Here is a 26,797-nt window from a genome sequence, read left to right as displayed (position 1 = left end):
TTAGGATTGCTCTGCAATACAAGAAAATCCATGTCCGGACCTTCAGCGTGAATTGTGAGGATGAGGTCAAAAGCAATAAATTGGAGATGCTTGCTACCATAGGTCCAGATATGAAGTTTCCCATACTAAAGTGTGCGATGGATATTCTTTTTGTGTCATGTGATGTCATTTTAAAAGTATATTCAGGCAAAATTACCCACCCTGCCTCTTGTGCCTGATGGACCTTTGACTGATACGCAAAATTGGGTGGTTTACGTTTGAGACATTTTCTTTCCATTAATGATAGAAATTGTTTATGATGGAAACATATGTGTGCAAAAGGAACTCCTGCATAAGCTGGAAACAACATTTGCAAGATAAAATGGGGGAATAATGGAATGCAGTAACAGGGGACCTTATTCTCTTGGTAATCAGTTCAGTCTGTTGAATGTATATGTTACTCTGTTTCTTTATCTCATTTCCCATTGAAGCATTTTAGAGGCGTAGAAATCAGCTCAGAGAATTTGTATTTGCAAAAATATAGTAGACAGATGCTGAGCCTCCCCTGTTATTGCCCTGTTTGAATAGACTTGGACTTGTTACAGAAGTCTGTAGCCCAAACTTTTTCTTAAAGAGGTGTCGTGGTACTAACAATTCTTTGTGATTCTAGATTCACGACTAGGTAAACGTTGTTGCTGCCAATATGTTAGGTGATATTTCAGGATAGGAAGGTCAACTGAGAAGCATATTTTATATGATTAAGAAGGAAATCTACAAAAACTAATTAAGGAGCAAAAGAAAAAGAAATAAATAATGATAGATATAATTGAGTAAGGAGCAAAAGAAAAAGAAATAAATAATGATAGAGATAATTGAGTGAGAAGAAAAGGCAGAGGAGAAAAGGAGGGGGAAGAAGGAGAAGCAAGATAAGGAAAATGATGACTAAGAAGAAAAAGGGAAGAAGGAGAAGAAGAAGGGATAGACAACAAAGAAGATGTATGATCGAAAGGAGGAGAAGAAAATGTAAGAGAAGGAAAATGTAAGAGAAACAAATGAAGTAGATGCCAAAGTAGGGGGTGGGAGAGGGGGTTGGGAGAGGGGGGAGGGAGAGAAGATTAGAAATATTTTTTAAATTATTTTAAAAGGAAAGAAGGGGGAGATGGAGAACAAAGGAAGGAGATATAAGGGCTCAGTCGGAGAGAGAATGAAGATCGAAAATATTCAAAAGTGTGTGTGTGTGTGAGAGAGAGTGTGTCACCATTCATTGTATGTAGACATGTCATTTATAGAGATGAAGCATTAGATATCCTTCCTTACAAGCTAGAGTTCAATACATAGGAGTATGAGGAGGACATAATATCCTTTAGCAACTTATACTGGATGAATGTAACTATATATTTTGACTTAACTGTGCACATTAATTTCTAAAATTTCATGACTTTCTTAAAATAACTATAATAATATCATTTGTCTCTTTAAATTAGCTACTAATATTGTTAATGGAAATGTACCTAGAAATACCACTGCCATTTTGAGTAGCATCTCAGAGTTAGCTCCGCCCCTCTCAATTGCATTTCAACAAGAGGCTTCTACAGCAAGCTCCACTTCCACAAACTAGATGCGATCAAATGAAAAATATATCAAACAACTCGCTACAAATATCACTACTGATAGCCAGGAAATATTAAAGGGACTCAACCAGGCAAATGCCTATACACATAGCCTACTGGACGATGAAATAGAGAAAATTGAAACCGCTGTGCAATGACTTGACATGGCATATCGAGCACTAAAAAAATACTGCCTTCTCAAATGGGAAATAAGATATGATGAACACTTCACCATGGGAGATTTTGGTGCACTCTGACGTGCATTCCATAATTTTTTGGAATTTGCATGGCGCAAATTTTTTGCATAGATTAAGAAAACAATTGTATAAATCTAAAAACTAGAACATCTTTTTGGGCCTTTGCTCTTGTAGAAAAACCTTGTTCAGACGTTGTATTAAATAACCAGCTTTGAATATATCTTTTACTAAAATAAATGCTTTCATGCTTCTATATATATTTTTGTGTTAAATAGAGCACACTGTGTTTCTATTATTCTATCTTCGCTATGAATAAATAGAAATGTTCATGAAATATTCACATGTCTTTGTTAAGGTTGTTGCCTATAAAGAATGTGAATATATGGGAATAAATTATTTACTTAAGCTTGTAAGCTATAAACCAATAATGCATTTAATTAAAAGATTAGAATCAAGATTGTGACATGATGAATCGACATAACTCTTGAACCTCTGGGGTACAAGTGCTAGTGTTATATAATATTAAAAACTATAATATCTATCATCATGATAGAAGGATGAGACTCTCTAGAGGACTTGTTTTTTAAAAAGTAGGTGTTTCAATCCTTTTAAAGAAGGTTGTCAAATTGTCAATCATAATAATGAAGCGACAACTTGACTAAATTTGTGGGAGAAAGTAAAGGCTCATATTTAATGCAACATGCAAAAAGTTGCAATTGCAAGTTGGAATAGAGATGGTATGTTCATCAACATTACCTATAGAATGGGAATTTAGATCATGGATGTAGTAAAAAATAGGTGGCTCTACAATATTTAGTTTTATTATATATTCATATATTAGTAATTGTATCTTGTTTTATAATAGGTATGTGGAAGCCATATGAATGACTGATTAAGAAAACAATTGATATTTATTTTATATAAATTTGTGTTGTATTGAAGTCAATAAATAAACTATTTAGTAAAAGATGATGTAACTTGTGATTTCATTGTAAATGAAAAAGTAATAGCATTCAAATTGATGTGAATCCACTTAGAAGGACTTAAATATAATTAAAACAAGTGTCACATAGTGACATGTACTTGTCGTAACATGCAATCTATAGCAATAGTTATATTGAATATTATAATAATTAATAAATATAGTAAATAAAATATTAAAAACTAGATTTATATAATAAAATTATTATTTTTAAATTATGTATTATATAATATTTTAGTATTATAAAGTATATTATTAAATAATATACTATAAGTTTTTGACAATATAATATAAGTTAACTTATATGTTATTTTCATTTTTTTTAAATGAGAGGTGTATTTTATAAAATTGATTCCTTGTGGCCATGTGTTATTTATATATAATTAAAAAGTTAGATTTGAATAGTGTGACTTGATTTATACAGTCAATGGTTGAGAATCTTTAAAAGGCATGGACGACAATCAAATTAATCTTGTCTATCGATCACTAGTTTTAACTTTTTTCCAATGATGTTTAGTTCAGCCTTTTGTCATCATCTAATGTCATACAAAATACCTAAAATGATATGGCCTTAATGGTCACACTGGTAGGATCTTTCAAAATTTTGTTCCCTTTAATTACATTCGAGGAATATTGGTAGATATTGTTCAAATTACTAGCAGGAATAGGTCTTCCATTCTTTCATCTCATCCACTCTTTGAATTTCTCACTAGGTAAGTAAAATTCAAAAATTTAAAATTTCAACTGAAGCTCATGTGAGTCAGACAATGTCTTGCATGTCAATTCAATGTTTAATTTATGTGCTCTAAATGTTTGGAACTATGTGGAACATGTACAAGTACAAAAAAATTTATAATAGATAACAAGCCATAGGAAACTTTTTAGAATAAATAATATTTATTTATTTCTTTGTAGTTGAGTATTCCAAAATGTGGTAGTTGAGCATTTAATATATAGTCCAGAAACATCCTGAACTATCCAGATTGCTCCATATCTCATTCCTAGCTTACAAGAACTTTCTAGAGGTATGTAGTATGCTTATAAATACCCAGCCTCTTGTCTCATGTATGTAAAAAACTTAGTAGTGATTATTGAATAATACTGTTGTTTTACTATTTCTTTATTACATAAATTTGTCTTTCTATTCAGTTGTTCCTTTATTCTATTGTTACTCTGTTATGTCCTATTTTTCTATTGTTATCTATGCTTTATTTCTATTAAGTAGTTTATCATCGTATCAGAGCCTAGTTGCTCTTTGGGCTATGAATTTTTTTTGGCTTAATATTTTACTTGTAGGCTATAATCTGGGAGTGAGCAGCATTAGCAATTGTTTTGGTGAAAAGATCAATACAACAACAAAAGAAAGAGACATTATTCAACAAATTGGTGATCGGTTTTCAATTTCAATTTGGGCATTAAAGTTTTTTTGAAATCTCTTTCATTTGCATCCAAAAAGGAGAGAATTTGATAATGGAATCACTTGGTGTTACTCTTTTCATAGTTAAATTAAATGGGAAAAATTACTATGATTGGGTATCTCATGTTGAAATCACTCTAACTCTTCAAAATTGTTATGATATTGCGACTGGTAGTGAGTAGAAGCCTACAAATCTAGAAAAGGATCAAGATAATTGGGATAAAAGGGACAAGAAGATAGCAACACTAATCAAGCTTACACTCTTAGAAGAGGTTTTTCTAGAAGTTCGTAATGAGAGAAGTGGAGTAAAAGTATAAGAAATTTTGAAGAATCTATATCAAAATTCAGGTGATGTATGGATCTTATCTCTCACTACTGAGTTATATAATATGAAATTGTGAAGCTCACAAGAGATAGTCCCACATTTAAGTAACTGAAAGGAAAAGAAGAATGAGCTTTCTTCTCTTGGAAAAGATATAGATGATAGAGGTTTTGTCCAAATTATACTACAAAGTCTTCTTGGATCTTATCAATCATTTATAAGGGGTTTAGATACTGTAGATAAATTAAAAAGTATTAAATCTAAATAATTGTGTGCTAAAGTTGGTTCTAGAAGAGAAAAGACAAGTTAAAGAAAAAAAATCATTTGATGGTGAATCTCAAGCATTTCTAATAAAATGAAAGCAATATTATAAGAAGTCACAAGATAATCAATTTAAAGAAAGAAACTTGAAGTATGAAAATAAAGGTGCTTCATCTATAGATCATAATAGTAGTATATGGAAATGTAATTATTGTGGCAAAATGGGTCATAAAGAAAATGAATGTTTCAAGAAGAAAAGAGATACAAAGAAGAAGATAAGTAATTCTCCCAAATTTGGTGATTCTAAAATAAATGCATTTTTTATTGCACTTAAAGAAAATAATACTTTCAAAGATGATTGGGTTATTGATTCTGGTGCTACACAACACATGACTCACAATAAGGAACAATTTGAATCAATAAGTGAAAATACCATAGAGAATATATTTGGGAGATAATAGTGCTTTAGAAGTTAAAGGGACTAGTAATGTCAAAGTTGATAATGGTTTTTTCAAAAATGTGAAGTTAGTCCCTGAGTTAAAAAAAAATCTACTTTTAGTGTTTCAAATTGCAAGTCAAGGATATAAAATAGAATTCTACAATGGTAAGTGATTAATCAAGGATGTTAATGATAATTATAGAGTTATTGCAATTGTTAAAATGGAGAATGGATTATATAAGTTTCAAGAATTTACTTCTAAATGTGGAGATAAACATATGTGTGCTATTGCCCAATATGATGATATGAGCAAGTTGTGGCACGAGCATTTGGGGCATGTGAATTTTAAAAGTCTCAAACTTATGGAGAGATTGCAAATGGTGGATGGGCTTCCAAAGATATCATTGAGTCTCAAGGTATGTGAAGGGTTTGCAATGGGAAAACAACATGTGAAAAGTTTCCCACAAGGTAAATCATGGAGAGAAAAAACTCCTCTACATCTAGTCCATAGTGATGTAATGGGTCCTTTTAAATCAACCTCAATTGGAGGATCAAGGTATGCTCTCACCTTTATAGATGACTATAGCAGGAGAATTTGGGTGTATTTTCTACAAAATAAAGATGAAGTGTTTCAAAAGTTTAAGGAGTTTAAAGCTTTGATTGAAAAACAAATTGGAAAATGTTTAAAGATAATAAGAATTGATAGAGGAACTAAATATATGAATAAGGTCATTTTAGATTTTTGTAAAGAACATGGCATAAAGAAAGAATCAACTATCTCTTATTCACCCCAAAAAAATGGGATTGCTGAAAGGAAAAATAGAACTATAATAGAAATAGCTAGGTGTATGCTTCATTCTAGAAATCTAGAAGCTAAATTTTGGGCTGAAGTAGTTCATACTGCCGTATATATTTTGAATAGAACACCTACTAAGGTAGTTTTGAACATAACACCAAAAGAGGCATGGAGTGGAAGAAAGCCTACATTATCTCATTTTATAATTTTTGGTTGCAATGCATATTCTCATATTCCTAATTAAAGAAGGAGCAAACTTGAAAGGAAGAGTACTTAGGAAGTGCATAATGGTTAGATATAGTGAGGAATCAAAACGATATAGGTTATACAATCCCAAAACAAATGAAATTTATATTAAAAGAAATGTATGATTTGATGAAGATATTAAGAATGATAACTATCCAACATTATCTTTCTTTCCAATTTTGATTGATAAAGAAAATTCTACTTCTACTAATGGTCAAAGTCAAGGTGTGAAAACTACTACTGGGGAAGAGACTCAAGTTGAAGAATCAAGTGAAAGTGATAATGAAAATCCAAGGAAATTTAGAAGCATCCAAGAAATTTATGAAGAAGGTCCTAGAAATATATTTTCTAACTATGCTCTTATGACTAAGGTGATGCAAGTTGACACTCCAAGCACATATGAAGAAGCAAAAGGAAAAGATGAATGGGAAGTGGCTATGCAAGAAGAATACAACTCTCTGATAAAGAATGGAACATGAGAACTAACAACACTTCCAAAAGGAAAAAATAAGGTTGGCTGAAAGTGGACCTATAGAACAAAGTTTACATCAGATGGAGCTATTGAAAAGTATAAAGCAAGGTTAGTGGCTAGAGGTTTCTTGCAAATAGAAGGTATAGATTATATTGAAACCTTTGCTCTAGTTGCCAAAATGACTTCCATTGATACAATAATTTCTTTAGCTACAATGTTTGGTTGGAAAATTTTCCAAATGGATGTAAAAAGTGCATTTTTGCATGGCAACCTAAAAGAAGAAAACTATATGCAACAACCACTAGGATTTATTAAATATGGTGAAGAAAATTGTGTTTGTAGATTAAGAAAATCACTCTATGGTCTTAAGAAACCACCAAGGGCATGGTACTCAAAAATCAATAAGTACTTTCTAGATTTTGGATTTAGAAGAAGTAAAGTTGATCTAGATGTGTATGTAAAATATTGTATGTGGATGACTTGATTATTGTACGAGATCACGCACATGATATTGAGATAACTAACTTAGATCAACTCAAACAAGTTTTTGAAATAATTGATTTAGGGCTAATGCACTATTTTTGGGGCATACAAGTATGACAAGAAGAAGGAAGGGTCATCCTTTCTCAAACTAAATATGCTCTTGATGTACTAAAGAAATTTAATATGTGTGATTTTAAACCAACTAATACACCATGTGAAGTTGGATTGAAGTTGAGTACTAACTCTACTCAAAAGAAGATGGATGCAAAATTGTATAGGCAACTCGTTGGAAATCTTTTGTACCTTACTATAATTAGACTAGATCTTGCATATGTAGTTGGTATTGTATCCAAGTACATGGGAGATCTGCACATTGAACATTGGAAAGCGGCTAAAATAATATTAAGATACATTAAGGGTACTTACCAGCTTGGCATTGAATATAGATATGGAGGAGAACCTACTTTAGTTGGATATATAGATTTTGATTATGCAGGGGACATTGATGATAAAAAATCAACTTCGGGATATATCTTCCATCTTGGATCAAGACCAATTTCATGGAGTAGCAAGAAGCAATCAATGGTGTCACTCTCATCAACAAAAGATGAATATATTGCCTCATTAAAGGCATCTTAAGAAGCATTGTGCCTTAGGTGATTATTTGAAGAAGTATGCCATCTACAAGACTCTCCAACTACAATATTTTGTGACAACCAAAGTACTATCAAGCTAGTGAAAAATTTTGTGTATCATGCAAGGTCCAAGCATATAGAAGTACATCATCATTTTTTTCGATATCTAATTGAAAGTCAAGAGATGGAGCTTCACTTTTTGTGGAATAGAAGATCAAGTTGCTAATATATTTACAAAAGCATTGTTTATTATAAAATTTACTAAATTTAGAGATCTATTATAACTAAAGGATGTTCCTATCCCCTCAAAATAAACATTATGAGGAGTGTTAGAATAAATAATGTTTATTTATTTCTTTATAGTTGAATATTTCAGAATGTGGTAGTTGACATTTAATATATAGTCCAGAAATATTCTGAACCATCCAAATTGCTCCATATCTCCACTGTAGTTTACAAGAACTTTCTAGAAGTCTACAGTATGTTTATAAATACCCAATCTCTTGTCTTATGTATGTAACAAACTTAGTAGTGATTATTGAATAATACTGTGGTTTTACTATTTCTCTATTATATTAACTTTGTCTTTCTGTTCAGTTGTTACTCTATTATGCCCTGTGTTTGTGTTGTTATGTGTGCTTTGTTTCTATTAGTAGTTTATCAAAATGTAGTGCTCTTCTCTACCACAACTACAAGTGAAATCCAACTATCTATTTATAATGAAGGCCTTAAGTCCATCATCAAGCAATGTTGGAAAGTTTCATGGTCAATGATACTATTGAATTTAATTTGAGATTAAATACGACAATCAAAGGCTTGTTATATAACAGCTCATTTGGGGCACCATTGTCTAAATCTCCTCTATGAGACTTAATGACAAATGTATGGATGGATGATTTGGGGCAAGTTTGACGTGCATAGTTTTGTTATAATTCGGAAGCCCATAAATCTATCTTCATTTGTCTGATCGGAAGGTGATGATATCATATCATTCAAAGTTTTAGCCAAAAAGCAACTGTTTTTTAATCTACGCAGTCTACAAATTTTTCTCAGGAAGGTGAAGGAAGAAAACGTGTTTGAGCTTCGAAACCGCCAGGAAAGCCGACCGATCCCTTGTTGCGTCTCAAGGTGCTTCAATGAAAGTCATTTTCGTTTTCTATCTGATTGTAGAGGATTCGATTGATTTATTCTTTCCATATTTATTCTTTCTATTTTGGATGACAATTCTGTAATAAAAAAAATCCCATGGAAGCTTTCCAGCTAAAATGTATTAAATTTCATTCCAAGTTGATCCTGTTGTAAGAGTAAAATTTAGAGTTTCCAAATTTGGATAAATTAAAGAACACATGTTACTCTTTGGAAAATATGAGGTTAAAATATGAGATTTTGCAAGTTCATGATGTACGTGTGCATTTGATTGCATATTTGTGCGTTCTCCTTCATGTGAAGTATTTGGAGCAAAAAGAGTTCATCTTTGTCCCAACAATATTCATCTATTCAAAGGGAGTTGCCCATGTTTTTAATTTGTCAATTTCAGGCCATGAATTGGCATTGAGTTTCTAGCTTTAAATATAAACAGTTGTGTTAATTTTGAATTTTATTAAATATGAATCCTAATTGCCACTTTCAAGTCAAAATCACTAAATTTTATCAACAATTTTTCTTTTAGGCCCATTTGTTTGGTGGAATAGTAATAGGAAATGTATTCTTTGTTTGGTACCCCATATTAGAATAGGGAATAGGCAAACATATTTAAATTTTGTCCCTAAAATGACCATATGTTCATTTCAAAAACTAGTTATTATTGGAATGAGCCATTCTTATTCTCAATCTTATTTTTTTAATTTTTATTTTTAAAGAAAATTTGGTTTTTTTAATAAAAATAATTTAATTTTAATTTTTCTGATTTAAAAAAAAAAAATCTTTTAAATTTTTAAATTATTATTATTATTATTATTTAAAATTATTAATTGTTTTTTATTTTTTGTGTTTTAAAACATTTTTTTTATTATATCTATTTTTAAAAAATACAAAACTCCACCTCATTTCTATTACATTTTTGTACAACCAAACAAGAGAGTAACATATTCCTAATCAAATACCAAGTTAACCAAACAAGAATGGGATTTCTCTTTCCCATTCCCATTCAAAAATTTTGTTCCTATTCTAATTTTCTATTCCTATGTCGGCAAACAAATAGGCCCTTAAATTTGTGGAAACCCTTTTTACCCTAATAATTAGTTATAATTTGAAGCACTTACACAAAGATTATTCCTATGATGGAAGATAATTACCATGATTAAAGATAATAGGTCCACATTTTTGTCATGAAGATTGGATTGGATTTATCTATTTTTTGTGTTGGGTTAAACCTACATCTCATTGAAACTTGTACTTGGGAATAACTTATGAAACATAGGATTGAATTTAGTTAATCAAAATAACAAAAATCAATAGTCATATTTAAAATGATGGTTGTCCTCATTTTTTCATAAATTTGTGTACATGAGATCACTTAGTAGGCCATGATTTTATTTATACAATAAATACTTCAATGGAAAAGTGATTGATTCAAATCAATTATGCATCTACTTATATAAGGATTCAATCATAACCAAACTAAACTCTTTGAATTGGGTAGATGTTGGGGGACAAGAGGGTTGAGCAAGAGATAGATAGAGATGGAGATAAAGATAGAGGAGATGAAGAGATAGAGATAGGGAGGATAGAGGAGTACATAGAGATGGAAGAAAAATATGAAGAATGTGAGAGAGATGGAGAAGGATGTGGAGGAATTAATGGAGTGGTCAATGAAGGAGAGGGAAGATACCATGGTAGAGATATGCATTTTTCTGATATATAGAGAGAGGGAGAGATAATAATTTCTAAAGGGACACATATAAAGGGAGGGAATGATGTGGATATAAAGAAATAGATAGAGGGGTCATGGGAGAGTGATATAGACAAATAGAATTTTAGGTAGGTAGAGGAAGATATGGACAAAGATAGATATGTAGATGTATACAAATAAATGGAGAGGAGCACAAAAGATAGGGTAAAATTGAGAGATACATACATGGTAAAAGATAGATGGAGTTGAAAAGGATGGGAGTAGGTCAAGATGATAATATGGAGAGAGGGCGTGGAAGAAACATACAATGTGCATGTGTATTGAAGATAGACGAGAAGTGGATAAATATAAAAAGAGGGAGTGATGGGGATATAAAGAGAGAGATACAGATATATAGGGATGCAAAAAGGACAAAATAAGGTCATAAAGGAGAGACAAAATAGATATATCTTGTGAAATAAAATGTGTGTGTGTGTGTGTGTGTGTGTGTGTGTGGGTGAGAGAGAGAGAGAGAGAGAGAGAGAGAGAGAGAGAGGTTATGAAAGTTAGAGAGATAAAGTGACTTGGAAATTAGAGGAAGATATAGATACAAGGTTAGGAGTTAGAGAGAGGTGAAGGTTTCAATGTTTGAATTAGAGTTTCATTAGGTGAACATATTTGGATTCAAGTTTCAATATTGAAGTTAGAGCCTAATTTGGTTCAATGTGAGAGTTTTAGTTAGAGTTTGACAAGGTTTAATGTTGTGGTTTCATTATCTTCAATGTTAAGTTCCACTTAGCTATAATTTATTAGGTTTAATGTCAAAGTTTCAATTAGACTTTAATTAGGCTCACTATAAGAGAGAGTTTGATTTAGTTCAATCTAAGTGTTTCATTTACTAGTTTCATTTGCTTCAATGATAGAGTTTTACTTATGCTAGATAAAGTTTTGTACTATTTTGTAATTTTTTTGGTTTTTATCAAATATTCCAAACATTAGTTTCTAAACTTTTACTTAACATTTTCTAATGTTTTCTAACAAAAAGAAAGTAAATATATATATATATATATTCTAATATTTTCTCTAAACAATTTTCTATATTTAACAAATATTTTCTAAAATTTCTAATATTTTCTAAATTTTCTAGTATTTTCTAAATTTTCTAATATTTTCTAATTACTTTTCTATATTTTCTTTAAATAATATTTTAAAATTTATCTAATTTTTCTAATAGTGTTTAAAGTTTACTAAAATTCAATATTTTTTCTAACTTATCCAATATTACACTATTTAATTATTTATACACTATTTAAAAATATATATGTATAATAATAAAAATTACATTGGTTGTTTAAAACTGTAAAACATACAAAAAAATATTAAAAACCAATTTTTTTCCTAAGAAAACATTAAAAAAATGTGGCTAGATGCAGGTGATAAAAATAAAAACTTATTTCATAATGTAGTACAAAACAACATAGAATATCTCATAGACTCACTTCCATTCAAAATAAGAATGGGGAAAAACTAGAGGACCTAGATGATATTGCAAAAGAGACAATAACGTACTATGATGCAATATTTAATAATAATGGTAACCTAAATCTAGGGGTACAAGAAAGTATCATTAAGAACATCACAAGCTTATATTGAAATAAAAAAAGTTGAATACCATTGGAAATATTAATCTTTGAGGAAGTAAGTGTATCCCTTAACAAAATGAATCTAGATAAATCTCTTGGGATAGATTGGTTTCCCACATGTTTCATTTAAAAGGTCAGGACTTCATAGGGATGAAGGTAACTTAGGCCTTGGAAGGAGTACAAAATTTAGATAAGCTCCTTAGGGAGGTGAATAATAACTTTATCTTGCTTATCCCAAAAAGCAAAAACTAGAGACATTTAATGATTGTTGCCTCATAGGTCTTTGCAATACTCTTTATAGAGTATTTACTAAGAATATGGCAATGAGAATCTAGAAACTTTTACCAAACCTAATTAGCATAGCACAAGCAATGTTTGCATAGGGAAGATCTATCTTCGATGGAGTAAATATTTCCCAAGAGGCCATACACACCATTCAAAACAATAAAGTGCCTAGTATGTTAATTAAGATCTACATATTAAAAAGGTATATGATAGAATGGATTGGGTATTTTTGAGGGATTTCCTTGAACCCTTTGTGTTTGCAAGGTAATGGGTAAATTTTATCTTTGAATGCATATTCTCCCATAAGTTATAAATATTGGTAAATAGATCACCCAAAATATTTTTTGAAATAATTAGGGGAATTAGATGGGGGGTTTGATATCACATTTTATTTTCATCTTAAATGCATTAGCATTCAGAAGATGAATAAATAATTCTAAGTATGAGAAAACTATTAAAGGAATAATGATCACCATTGATCTAGATTTGACAACCCGCCACTAATTTGTTGATGACACTATGCTCTATGGACAATGTATCATGGAGAAGGAAAAATGAAATAAAATAATATTAGGTCAATACACCAATGCATTAGGTCAAGAGATTAACCCTGGGAGGTCAAAAATATTCTTCTTTAATACCCATTCTAATTTGGAGCAATAAATTTCCTAAATTTTAAATTTCAAAAGTGGAAGTTTACCCTGTAAATACCTCTAGGTCTCCCTTTAGACAAAACAGGAAATTGAAAAATTATTATGAGATCAAATAACATAAAAGATCAATAAAAAATGGATTAATCCTGGAAAAGAAAATGACTCTCTTCTACCAGTAGAGAAATGATGATATAATATATCCTTTCAACACAACCCATTTATCGATTATCTTGTATTGATCTCCTATGAAAAATGGAAAAAAATAAATTTGATACAATGCTTAGAAATTTCTTTTGGTAGGTAATAGGGGAAAAGTAAATAAAAATCCCTATTAGCATGGGGAAAGGTTTGCAAACAAAAAGATGAGGGATGTATTAGGCCCAGGGACATCTCAATACAAGGTAAATATTAAGGAGCTAAACTAGTATGGATAATATATAGAAATCCATGTTGGCAATTTGGCTAGGCATATAGAGTGGAGTTATTATTTATAAAAACATATAATTAGTGTCAAGTGAGAAAAGTATGGAGATGAACTTTTGATACTTTGATTTAGAAAATTGTTGAAGTATCATACAATTATTCTGATAGTACAATTAGAGTTTTGATTGGCAGGGTTCAAATAGGCACTATTGGAACATGCACACTTAGGTATAAGATGTACAAACTGTGACGATACTATAGGTAAGAGAACAAGGTAGTATAGATGGTATATACATAGTTATTGTATTTTTTCCAATTGTAGTAATGAGCTAATTAAACATAATAGAATTAAGGAATCAAATATTTTATGCTAAGAAATTATTTTTCTTACCAAAAAAATTACTTGACTAATTAGGGACAACCTCCTAGATGTTAACCCTAAGTGGGCAAGGTATAGTTTTTCATTTTGTGTAAAGGAAAGAAGGCCAATTAGATAAGGAGTCTAGTATAAAGGAAATATTTTGTAATGCGAAATTGTGTGCTATTATTTTGGTGATTGTTGTGATAAGTGTGCAATTATTTTATAAGGAAAACTTTGATGGTAAACAAGTAAAAGACAGATTATGCAAAGTTGATACAACAAGCTAAAAAGGTCATATCAAATATTAAAGATATCAACAATTGTAAAGAGGTTTTTGTATCTAGTATTTTTCATACTAGATAAAAGCACAAACTTGTGTCACCCTTTTGTAAAGGAAAAGACTAACAAAAGTACAACTATTCACCTTCAATGACATAAAATTGGTATTATTATTTTGAATTTGAAAATGAAGTAAACTAATGAAATGTATAGAAATGAATGAAGTTTAGGATTATAATTTTTAATAATTATTTAGAATAAGATTTGACATATTTTCCACATTTTTATAGATAATTTTTTAGCTGTTGAAAAATGGTGAATATTAGGGTTGTGGTTCCACCACAAAACTGTATGGAAATAAACTTATTTCTCTTTGATTTCAGACTATGTTATAGATAACATATATATATATATATATATATATATATATATATATATATATATATATATATATATAAAACAATCAAAAATAAAAATCAGCTTTAGGCCTATATTTTATGTTCTATAATGATTGAAAATTCATCTCACCTAAAATTGATAGCTTTCATGTCCTACCACATTTTTCAAACCAAATCTATTCAAATCAGGAGACAATTTATACATTCTAGAAGTTGACTCTCTCCTCTAGAATGTCATATGTTTTTAATATTTTTCTGATATGATTTAATATATTTTTCTTTCTCAAAATTGGCATCTTTTCAAGTGTTAAAATACATTATTGTATAATTTTTTAATTACAATATACTATATCTAATTAAGACACTATAAAATATATATGAGAATATTCTTGACTTTGAGCTTTATAAAATGATGTTTATATGTTATTAAAAAACTATCGTAAAAAATAGCAAGAGTTATTGAAATGCCACTTTTTTGAAATAATTTTATTTCTTTAGTAATTGGATACAAACTAGTATAAGACATGCATTTAATAGACATCTCCAATTGGAATAGTGTGAGACAATATATAAATTAGCTAGAATGAATTTACCTAGATCATATGTTTATAAAAAAATGATTTTTAGATAGAAATACTCAAATTTAGTTGTTCTAATAAGTCAGCCTAAAAGGTAACACAACTTTGTACTTCTGCCCTACTATATATCATTTTATATTGCATGTTTGCGTAGTGGGCTAAACTTACATACATTCTGTAATTGTAATAACAACTCTAGTAGGGTTGAGGCTTCTAACAAATCATAGTCCTTTAACAAGAACCACAATACTATACTAATGTACTAGACTCATATCAGGGTCACTATCTTTGATAAGATAGTTTTGATTAGTGGATCATTTTTTGCGTACCATCCTTACTAGGTTTTCCCCTTGGCCAAGGTTTCCTTAGTTAACTAAATACAGTGTTATGTGTTGCATTGGTTTATGGTTATTTTTATTATTCAACTTAATCATTGTATTCATTTATGTAAGATACAAGATTGTTAATGATATCTATATTTGGGAAAATATTTGTGAAATATTGAATCACCCCTTGCTCAGTATTTCCTATTTCTAACAATCGGTATCAGAGCACATTTACTATGGAAAAACCTACCAACTTAAGTAAGATCTCTATGGATATGGATCAGTTACAAAAGAACTTAGAAGAAGATCTTAAATAGCTTGATGTACTTAAAAATGAAAAAGATACTCCCAAGGACAAGTATGAAGATTCTAAAGGATACAATGAGAAGATGAAGGACAAGATCAAACATATTAGATCTAAGAAAGAGTCTAAAGATCATATCAAGTATTGCAATGAAGTTTCAAGGCTTAAGAGAGAAAATGAGATTTTGAAACAAGAGCTAAAGATTACAAATTTGAAGTTCAGTTTGAAGGATGATGACATGGAAATTGAATCAAATTTGAGATTAGAGAATGCAAATTTCAAATCAAAACTTGGTAAGATGACATCTAAACTTGAATTATCAAAATTAAAATATATAGAACTTGAGAAGTACAATGTGATTGTGGAAGGAGAGCTAACATAGTCAAAGATACATATTGAGAACTTGTATTCAAGTAGTCAAAACCTTGATGAGTAGATCTATATGCAGAGATGTTATTATGATAAGAATGGTCTTGGATACTTTTAAGGAGAATTGTTTAAGAAACACAAAGTTACAAAGGAATCAAATATTAAGATCCAATAGCCTGAGCAAGAAAAAAAATCTAAATAAGGTTGAGTCAAATCAATCTGAAGATGTACCTAAGAACGTAAACAAGATGAACCACCTAAAGAAGTAAGGAACCAATTTAGAGGATGATGTTATTCATGCAATGAACTTGGCTATATGAAGAATGACTATATATGTTATTATTTTCAACCTATCTCTAGTTATTGTTATAATTGTCATGGTTTTGGTCATAAAGTTATTAAATGTAAGAAACCTAAATTTAATAATGAATAATAGACCTATTAGAGGAACCAATATTGTAAGGAATAGTATCATGTGTTATAAGTGCAAAAAATTTGAACAAATTGATAGAGATTGTAAATTATAGATCAGTTAGTCAAAACCTAGATATGAAAATAATGTGATATCATGTTAGATTTGCAACAACTTGGGTCATACAACAAAATTTTGTAGCATGAACAATATGAGTATGTCAAACAACATGAGGAACTACGCAAAAACCCTTATTGAATGTAAGAAACCTAAATTTAATAATGAATAATAGACCTATTAGAGGAACCAATATTGTAAGGAATAGTATCATGTGTTATAAGTGCAACAAATTTGAACATATTGGTAGAGATTGTAAATTATAGATCAATTAGTCAGAACCTAGATATGAAAATAATGTGATATCATGTTAGATTTGAAACAACTTGGGTCATACAACAAAATTTTGTAGGATGAACAATATGAGTATGTCCAACAACATGAGGAACTACACAACAACCCCAAAATTTAGAAGGAATCTGAACAATTTTAGAAGAGATAAGAATAACAAGAACAATCAGAGAGAGAATATGAAATACCTATAGAAAACCTTGATGAATAATTTCTTAAAGTTAAGGATCCAATAGTTTCACATGTTTTGTTAGAAAACTGGTCAATTGAAGCATCTCAGAAAAAATTGAAGTCAATGATAGCTACTAACCAATTCCTATCATATTGAGGAGTATCACCCTTTTTTAAAAGCTTGGGAAAATTGGATAAAATGTGAATGAGTCTATCAATTTGGAGATATTGAGGAACTAATCATTTGAGGAATTTGACACAAAATTTTATTTGTTTAAAATATGGAAACATGTCTTAAATGGAAGGAAATTACCTCATTAAAAATATTTCTTATGTAAAATACCAAAATAGACTATGGACATGAAATTATCCTTAAAAATCACTATACTTGGTGATCAAATTGATTTTGAAACCATTTTTCTTAGTCCCCTATTGGAAAATCTAACAGCAACCATTTAATGAAAATCCTATGATTTTAGTGATAATTGTGTATACCACTTATGTTCCTATTCTACATAGTAATGTTGATTGAGTCCAGAGGATGTAACTTAGATCTTCTTGAGGGCCAAAGGTTAGGTTTTTGCTAGCATTTTAGAGGGTGAATCTAGATTTAGTATTTCCTCTTGGTTTCTAAACCCTTTTCTTAGGGTTTTGATATGGTTAGTTAATAAATTTATATAGGTCCCTACTATTTTCGAATCTAGATTTAGTATTTCCTCTTGGTTTCTAGACCCTTTTCTTAGGGTTTTAATATGGTTAGTTAATAAACATATATAGGTCCCTAGGGTTTTGGGGTTAACCTTTGGATGGGATTGTGGAGAGGAGGATGGCTCTTACTGATAATGGGTGGATATAATGGCACATATGTTGGTTTACTCTACAATATAACACTAATGATTTTCCTCCTTTTGTTAAGGGAGGTATTATAGTTGATAAAGGAATTACACAAATTCTTCCTTCCACTCTTCTCTTATTTTCCTACTTCTCACTTCTGCTAATAACTTTCTTCCATCTCCTATCATTTTTATCCATTTAATTGTATTCTAGTACTTGGATTCCATCAAAACCTTGAACTTTCTGATCTACGTTAGCCCCTAGTGGGATGTTTTTTTCTTAAATTTGAAGATCTCTAATAATATCAAATTGATTTCCATTCCCATAAAATCTCAAAGTACTCAAAATGCATGCAGCATTATTAATATCCCTATAAGCTTGTATGAAACTTGGATGAGAGCCTTTCCCTTTTCACTGATCCACATGGGTTATTTTTGCAAGTAGAGCCACCTATATTGTTTTTGTGTCAACTAAAAATATAAATCAGTAATCCAATACTCAAAATTGCATTTTGTGTCTTTGAGTTGCAATATTAACTTTGAAAATTGTGTTATGAATGTGCAAACAAGAATTCAATTAGAGACTTTGAGCTATTATTATTATTATTATTATTACCTATTAAAATTATTGTTTTTACTATTTTTACTTCATCAATATAAGAATTAACAAAAGTCCTTGTCCTTTTGTACTCAATGGGGTTACTAAAATTTATTTTTGATTAACATCCAAAGAAGTTTTAAAGGGTCCTTAGAACCATGTACAAATAGATATTGCTTTTATCAACACTTTCACTATTATTCTTTTGTCTAACTATATTGTATATCGAAATTATTGCTCTTATTGGTACTTCATGATAGATCACATTATTATCAAATAATTTTGTATTTGAAGATTGTTATAAAAAAAATATTGTTGAAAAAAAGAGATAATATAACATGAATGTAAGACCTCGTTGATAGTATGGTGTGCATAAGCTTAGTTAAGTGCTAGTAATATTTAGTACAGAAGGGAGCCACCTCTATATGAAAGGAGGGACTTAATCTCAATACTTTGTGGATGATTTGACCATTTTCTAATCGCGATAATTAGTTTAGATTAAAATCAATGAAAAATGATTATAATTAAAAGAAAATATTACAAAATGAAATAGGGTGGATAGATTGTAAAAGGTAAAACGATAAGTATGAAATGAATCTAATTTTCCTTTAAAAACATTATTTCCTCAGTCGATACTTTATCTAAGATTTAGAATAACTTTCCCACCTTGTAGTGGGTTAAGTTTTATAACTAACTTGTGTTAACATAATTTAAATTTGTATTGTAAATGATAGGTCTAATTTGAGAGATTTCACACTCATGGATTCTACTTCAATGAAATATTTATTATCCATTGACCAGTAAGGATTGGTAGCTTTGAAAAATATATTTGGACACATGCCTACATTAGATTATTTAGTCACTAAAATAATTAATAAGGAATTTTTTAAAGTTATAGTAAGAATTAAAATCTATCTTCTCTCTTGTTGTACTAATTTGAATGGTTCTTATAGTAGTTTGAATAAAATTTAAGAAAAAAATTAATATTAACGGTAATTTAGGCATGTCTAATAGCACTCCATATTCATAAATAATGAACAACATATTGCACGAGATTAGGATCAATTTCACATGGTGTGGGACTAATTTCATGTATTGCACCATTACTTTTAAACAAATAGCTATAAATTTTAATGTGTATAATAGATGTACGAATGTGTATGTATGCACAAGCGCACCAACAAAGTATGTTTATATGTTTCCATAAAGATAATATGCGTTTAAATATAATAATAAAAAAATAACACATAAAATTTTAATTATGAAAAATTGAACTTTTTAATAAATGATTATGTTTAATCATTTCATTAAAAGTAAACTCAAGAAAAAATAAAAAATGTCATGCATTTTATACATACATACATACACATTTTTTAATACAATTAATAAAAATAAAACAATGTTTTAATCACAAGAAAGAGGTAATACAAAAAGTTTATGATAAACTTATCACAATCATCCACTATGTAGGGTACATGTTGCTATAAAACTTTATATAATACAAATAGTCATATACATAAGTGAATAGATATGATAATAGTTTATTATAGAGTTCTTTCCAATATCATTTAATGGACTAAATATTTATTTTGTATATTGTTGTGAGTTTACATACTTAGAGATAAATATCCATATCACTAAATACAAGAATATAATATAATAAATATTACATTAACTATTTTAATTAAAGGAGTATGCTAAAAATTAGAGTTAAAAAATTGGTAGAGTAGAGCTTATTTAATAATTAATCATAAATTTAACGCATGAAATTCAAAAAGTATCACAATAGTACTTATCCTATGACAAGTACTAATAACTAGTTAATATACTTTCATGATTGGTTGATGTAGCTACTGTTGATGTACAAATGTACATAATGGAATATTTGTTTGGGTATCAACTACAAGAGTGATATTACCTAGCACCTAAATCTATTAGAGTTACACCATTGGTAGATGGGTATGAAGAAGTTCTTTTAGATGATCATACTTATGAAAACAACTGACCATTTTTTGGATATTAATTACATAACCAAGTTCTGTGGGATCTAGTAAGTTTGTAATAGAATGGTTTGAAAGAATTGTATGTACATTAGACATTGGTGGACGAAGTGACATATTTGCTTGTGTACATAAAAGACCCACTTGAATGCATTTTGAAGGTTGTTCATGAGAAGTTTTTATTATTACTTTGTCAATCACATCATAATATCTCCTTTCTTATAGAATCTCCATACCTACATAGGAATAAATCATACTCATTTTGTTAAGATATATATTTTTTAAAACTTAATTTTAATGACTATATAAAAAATAAATCATACTCACCTTAATAAGATCCATAATTTCTAAAAGTTAATTGTATTACTTATCATATTAAATCTTACCCATTCTAAAAGATTTTGAAATTCAAAAGACAATCTATTATCATTGTTCTTTCTTCCACATATAATTTCTAAAATAACAATGCCAAAACTATTATAGATATCTACTTTAGCAGATAGTTGACCTCTCAAAGCATACTTTGAGGCCATATAACCACTATCTAATGGGGATGAGGTCTCCCGTTTGTGACCTCACTGGTTCATAGGTCCAGGTCAAAGCGTTTACTCCTCTTAAGAAAATAAGAAAACTAATTTTAAAGAAGAGCTACCAGAAAACTTGTTTGGTGTACAAGATAGATTTGAAAATAACCGAAAATACAAATAAGGAGGATTCTTACAGGGTTCCCACAATGCCTGTGTTGACATGAGTCAGATCTAGATGAAACAACCTTGCTAAACTAAAATCTGATATCTTTGGCTGCATTCTCTCATCGAGCAAGATATTACTTGCTTTGATATCCCGATGAATAATGATCAGTAGTTGAGAATCATGGTGCAAATATTAAAGCCCACGGGTTATTCCAAGTATGATGTTTAATCGCTTTGACCCATAGAGCTCTTTTCTCCTCTTTGGATCTGTATCCATACCTCTCAATCAATATCAATGATTTATGACATTAAATTTTCCAAAAAGAATTTAGTACAAACATTTTATGATACCAATGTTAAATTAAGACTGAAAAACTTAGAAAAAAGTATATTGTCAAGGCTCTTGTTAGGGAGGAACTCCTAAACAAGTAATTGTTCTGAGCCCTCTGCACAACAGCCAAGTAATTTCACACGGTTACGGTGTTGAATTGCTGCCACCAGCTTAACCTCCTGTAGAAATTACTTCGTTCCTTGTGATGATTGGAAAGAAAGTCTCTTTACAGCTATTTGTGTCCCATTTGACATTGGAACCTGACACCAAAGAAAACACATAAATATGTAAAGGAAGTCCAAAACCCTGAAGTCAAAGGCACAATACCTAAGAATCTCCAAACAACCAACATAAATGAAGTAGACTGAATAGTAAAAGAAACCATAATATCATTGTTAGAATATCTAACAATTCCTCACAATGTTTTTGAATTTTAGTTTTTTAATAAATTTTAATAATATAGTTTTTCATGCTATGTTTTATAAAAGTTTCAGATATAATTAAACAATTATAATTCATCCATCATTTAAGGTTATCCTCCATGATTGATTTGTGTGCATTTCAATTTGATATTTCTTTCAGGCATAATCCTGAAGCAATGAACTCTGGAACAGAGCAAGGAATAGGACCAATTATTACAGATAGAAGCTGCAAAGCAATTGATCTCAGAAGAATAATAAAATAGTCATTTAGAGAAAGAAAAGTAGGAAATCCGATCTGAGACATAAAGAGGCTGTAGGCCACCAAAGCACTTATTTCCATGTTGCCCGGAAACTCCAAACCAGAGAGAAAACAGTGACGGTTAGCAGCAGCAACAACAAAAGACAAACCCCACTTGTTACATAGAAAATGACTGATATTATTTATAGCGTCAAAACCAGTAATCAGTTTAAAGATCAATAAACCGTTGCCCTAGAAGAGGATTACCATAGAACTGGTGGCTGTGTAATTTGCTGTAAGATTATTTAGGAGATCTATTTAATTTTCTAGTAGATCAGTAGAGCAGTTTGTGGCTCTCTAAAATTGAGTAAACGTAAAATCAAAATTGAAAGTATGGCGACTAGCTAATCTTTGATTCTTTAGTTGGTTCTACTAGATGACATATATCCAATAACTATACGCACTTGAATATCATGTAAAACAATTATAATGTAACTAAATAGTTTGTAAATCTGTAAAAGTCCTGATATGTGAACAGATCTCTTCTAAAAGTCGCAACACAATAAAATATAATAAAATGGGCATAGTGAATGGATAAACATACTTCTGAAACTTACTTGTATTTTTCAATGTGCTGTCTTAAATTAAGAAACAGAGTCGGTGAGGGTTAGTTTACCTTGTATACATCACCGAATCCTCCCTGTCCAAGCTTGTTTTCTTCATGGAAATTTCTAGTTGCAGCATTGATATTTTCCAAATTGAAAGGTATTCCCTTCTCCTTGCCGATCGCTGAATTTACCTCTCTATCTAGATTATCTCTCGCCCCTGGCCGATTCTCTGGATAATAAATGCACCCAGTGGAAAAACTTACAAATTCAACAAAATCTTGCAGCGAAAATAACTTTTCTTAACAGGCCCAGCATCCATAAAGCTGCATGCTTGAATCGTTTTCGCATTGCAAACAGGGATGACAGAACTTTGTGGAATGAACAGTTGGATAATGAACCTATTTTGAGGAAAAGTCTCTTTAAAACCAGACATAAGATTGAAGATAAATTTTGCAAAGTGATTATCGATAGTGGTAGTTTTGATAATTTGGTATCTAAAGAGTTGGTACCTAAGTTGAAATTACAGAGATTCAAGCACGGTAACCCTTATCACATTACTTCGATCAAGGATGAATATAAATTAGAGGTAAGTAAATAATGTCTTATTTTGATGAAGATTTGTGCGATATTATGCCTATGGATTATTGTCATATACTTTTGGGAAGACCTTGGCAGTATGATAGGAAGGGGTTTACATGATGGTAAATTGAATCAGTATACTATTTGGGCTAATAGGAAGAAACAAATCTTGTTACCTTTGATTAAGAAACTTGAAGATAATCATTGTACTACCATGGGAGTTTGTTTGGTTGAAGGAAATCAAATTGTGAAAGATGTGAAAAGATGGAATATTTATTTTGCTTTGATTCCTAGAAAGACTAAGAAACGAAATAAATTTGAGCATGCACACGAGGTTAGATCTTTGTTGACTGAATTTCAAGATATTATTTCTAGTAATGTACCTAATAGATCACTACCTATGAGAAGTACAAGTCATTGCATGGATTTGATACCCAAAACTAGTTTTCCTAATAAAGAACCACAAGATTAACATCTGCAAAAAATGAAGAATTGAATAGACAAGTGCAAGAATTACTTGAAAGAGGTTCGATCAAATAAAGTTAGAGTCCTTTTGTGGTATATATTTTATTAAAACCTAATAAGAATACAGAATGGAGAATGTTCACTGATTCTAGAGCTAAAAATAAAATTATAGTTAAGTACATATTTCCTTTGCTTAGAATGGGTGACATTATGGATAGATTAAGTAGAGAAAAGTATTTTACTAAGGTTTATTTGAAAATTGGCTATCATCAAATTAGGATCAAAGAAGGGGATGAATGAGAGACTTCTTTCAAGAATAATGAAGGCTTTTATGTGCGGTAGGTTATGCCTTTTGGTCTAACTAATACACCTAGCACTTTTATGAGATTGATAAATGAGGTCCTAAAGAATTTTTTTATCTTGATAACATAGTAATATACATTAAGATAAGGGAAGAACATCTTGAACATATTAGACAAGTTTTGTAGAGGCTGAAAGAGGAGAAGTTGTAAATAAATTTGAAGAAATGATCTTTTATGAGAGAGGAGATTGTGTTTCTTGGTTTTGTGATTTTTATTGATGGACTTTGAAAAAAATAAAATTTATTCTTGATTGGCCTACACCTAAGAATGTTGGAGAACTTAGATCATTTCATAGATTGGCATTGTTTTGAGTCAAGAAGGTAAGCCTATAGCTTTCTAGAGTGAAAAGGTGAATGATGCTAAGAGAAAATATGCAATCTGTGACAAAAAAAAAAATTATAAAATTGTTTCATGTTTGAAGATGGAGACATTATTTGATTCCTAGAGAATATGTTTTCTATATTGATTATCAAGCTTTTAAGTATTTGGGAAGTCAAAAATAGTTAAATTATAGACATGTGAAGTGGGTTGAATACATGCATAAATTTTATTTTGTATCGAAACATAAGAGTGGATAGTCAAATAAAGTAGAAAATACATGGAGAGAAAGAAGATTCTTGTTTATAGAGATGAGAATTGAAGTGCTTGGATTCAAAAATTTGAAGAACTTGTATGAAACTAGGCGTAGTTTTACAGGACCTTGGAAAGCTTGTAAGTACCTTGTAATTGATGAACAAGATAAATGGGTTGATAATTTCATTTCAGAAGACATGTTGTTTTAAAAGAGTTTAGGTGTGTATATCTAAAGGGTCTGTGAAGGAGAATGTCATTAAAGAAAAACATATTGGTGGACTTGTAAGACATTCTAGGATTGATAAGACAGTGAAGTTGATTTCAAAGAGATTCTTTTGGCCATATATATAAGTATGTTCAAAAGATGGTAAAGAGGCTGTAAAATATGTCAAGCTGCCAAAGGAAGTAGTCAGAATGTTGAATTTTATAAACTTTTTCCTATTCCTTGTAGACCTTGAGATGCCATCTGTATGGACTTTATTTTGGGATTACCTAGAACTCAGAGAAGTAATTATTATTTCTTTGTAGTGGTTGATAGATTTTCTAAAGTGGCACATTTCCTACCTTACAAGAAGACATTAGATGTAGTACACATAGAAGACTTATGTTTTAGAGAAATTTTAAGATTAAATGGAAGAAGTTTGGACCTTGTAAAATCTAGAAGAAACATGACAACGGTAATGCTTTTGAACTTGACTTACCCACGGATATGGGTATTTCACCTATGTTCAATATTTCAAACATCTCTGAGTATCATGAATCTAATGAAGGGATAGTTGATAAACATGCTTATCCTAAGAAGAAGACAAAGGGAATTGATAAGATTTTGGATACCAGAATAAATAAAAGCACCAGAGGAAAGGATTACAGAGAGTACTTAGTTGAGTGGTAGAATAAACCTATTGAAGATAGTTCATGGAAATATGAAGTCGAGTTGGATCTTTACGATACTTCTTAGAGCATCTAGGTTTCTTGATGTGGACAACAATTCTCATTTAGTCTAGGTGTTTGATGTAGGAGCATCTTGAGCACTTTGACAATCTTGCATCAATGATACAGATTTCCTTTTATTGTTCATGTACATTGTTTGAGGAACGATTATAGTTGTTCAAGTTTTCTATTTCTGCTTAGTTAGCTTCATAATGTGGACGTACCATGGATCCTATAGTTTTTTGGCTTCACAACAAGCCCAAAACTATGCGAATTTTGTTTGGTGATTTTTCAAATGGTGTTGGGTATGTCTGTTGACTTCTTCACAAAGGAAAATAAACCATGTTGGGATAATTAAAATATATGGATGAACAGTTAAATGAAATATAGAAACGACATTCATAAATTTTCCCCTTCACAATTTTCACAAGAAACAAGGCTTTCCAAGGTTAGATATTTAGTGAACTTCTCACAAACAGCTGGGAAGTTTCTCAGCATATTAGGTGACAGATTAGTAATGCACGTTTTGTGAGCACTGAGATTTCCACGTACCTTAGAATAATTATATACAAATGTTGACTGTCAGCCTCAAATATTCAGTTTCAAATGAGATCTTCAAAACCTAATTGTGGATTAAAATAATTAAACAGAGCAAGAAAATTTAGGCCTTAATGGACATGACTTTCTTACCATAGGGACGGTTTAAGTCCAATCATAGATGGACATGTAAGCTGTTGGACCACGCAGCGATGTAATTCAAGCTGGCATTGTTGAATAGAAAATCAGCTCATATGAAAATACAACCTAACCTAACTTACCATGTCAATCATCCGGTTAGTTTTTTTGCCGTGTCCCCCGGTGGCAGAAAGTGATTGAACAAGTAGCAT

The 26,797-nt window shown here is 30.3% G+C and overlaps 1 pseudogene; it reads right to left on the bottom strand.

Annotated features, from left to right (window-relative positions):
- Positions 1-489: 489 nt before the first annotated feature.
- LOC149531165 (cysteine-rich receptor-like protein kinase 44) lies at positions 490-26,797 on the bottom strand (annotated as a pseudogene).

This window comes from Cupressus sempervirens, chromosome 11 (assembly GCF_028749045.1).
Source record: "Cupressus sempervirens isolate cs-2001-9-10 chromosome 11, ASM2874904v1, whole genome shotgun sequence".
NCBI lineage: Eukaryota > Viridiplantae > Streptophyta > Pinopsida > Cupressales > Cupressaceae > Cupressus > Cupressus sempervirens.
Note: the sequence above shows the minus strand (reverse complement) of the source record. Positions and strands in the feature narration are given on the sequence as shown.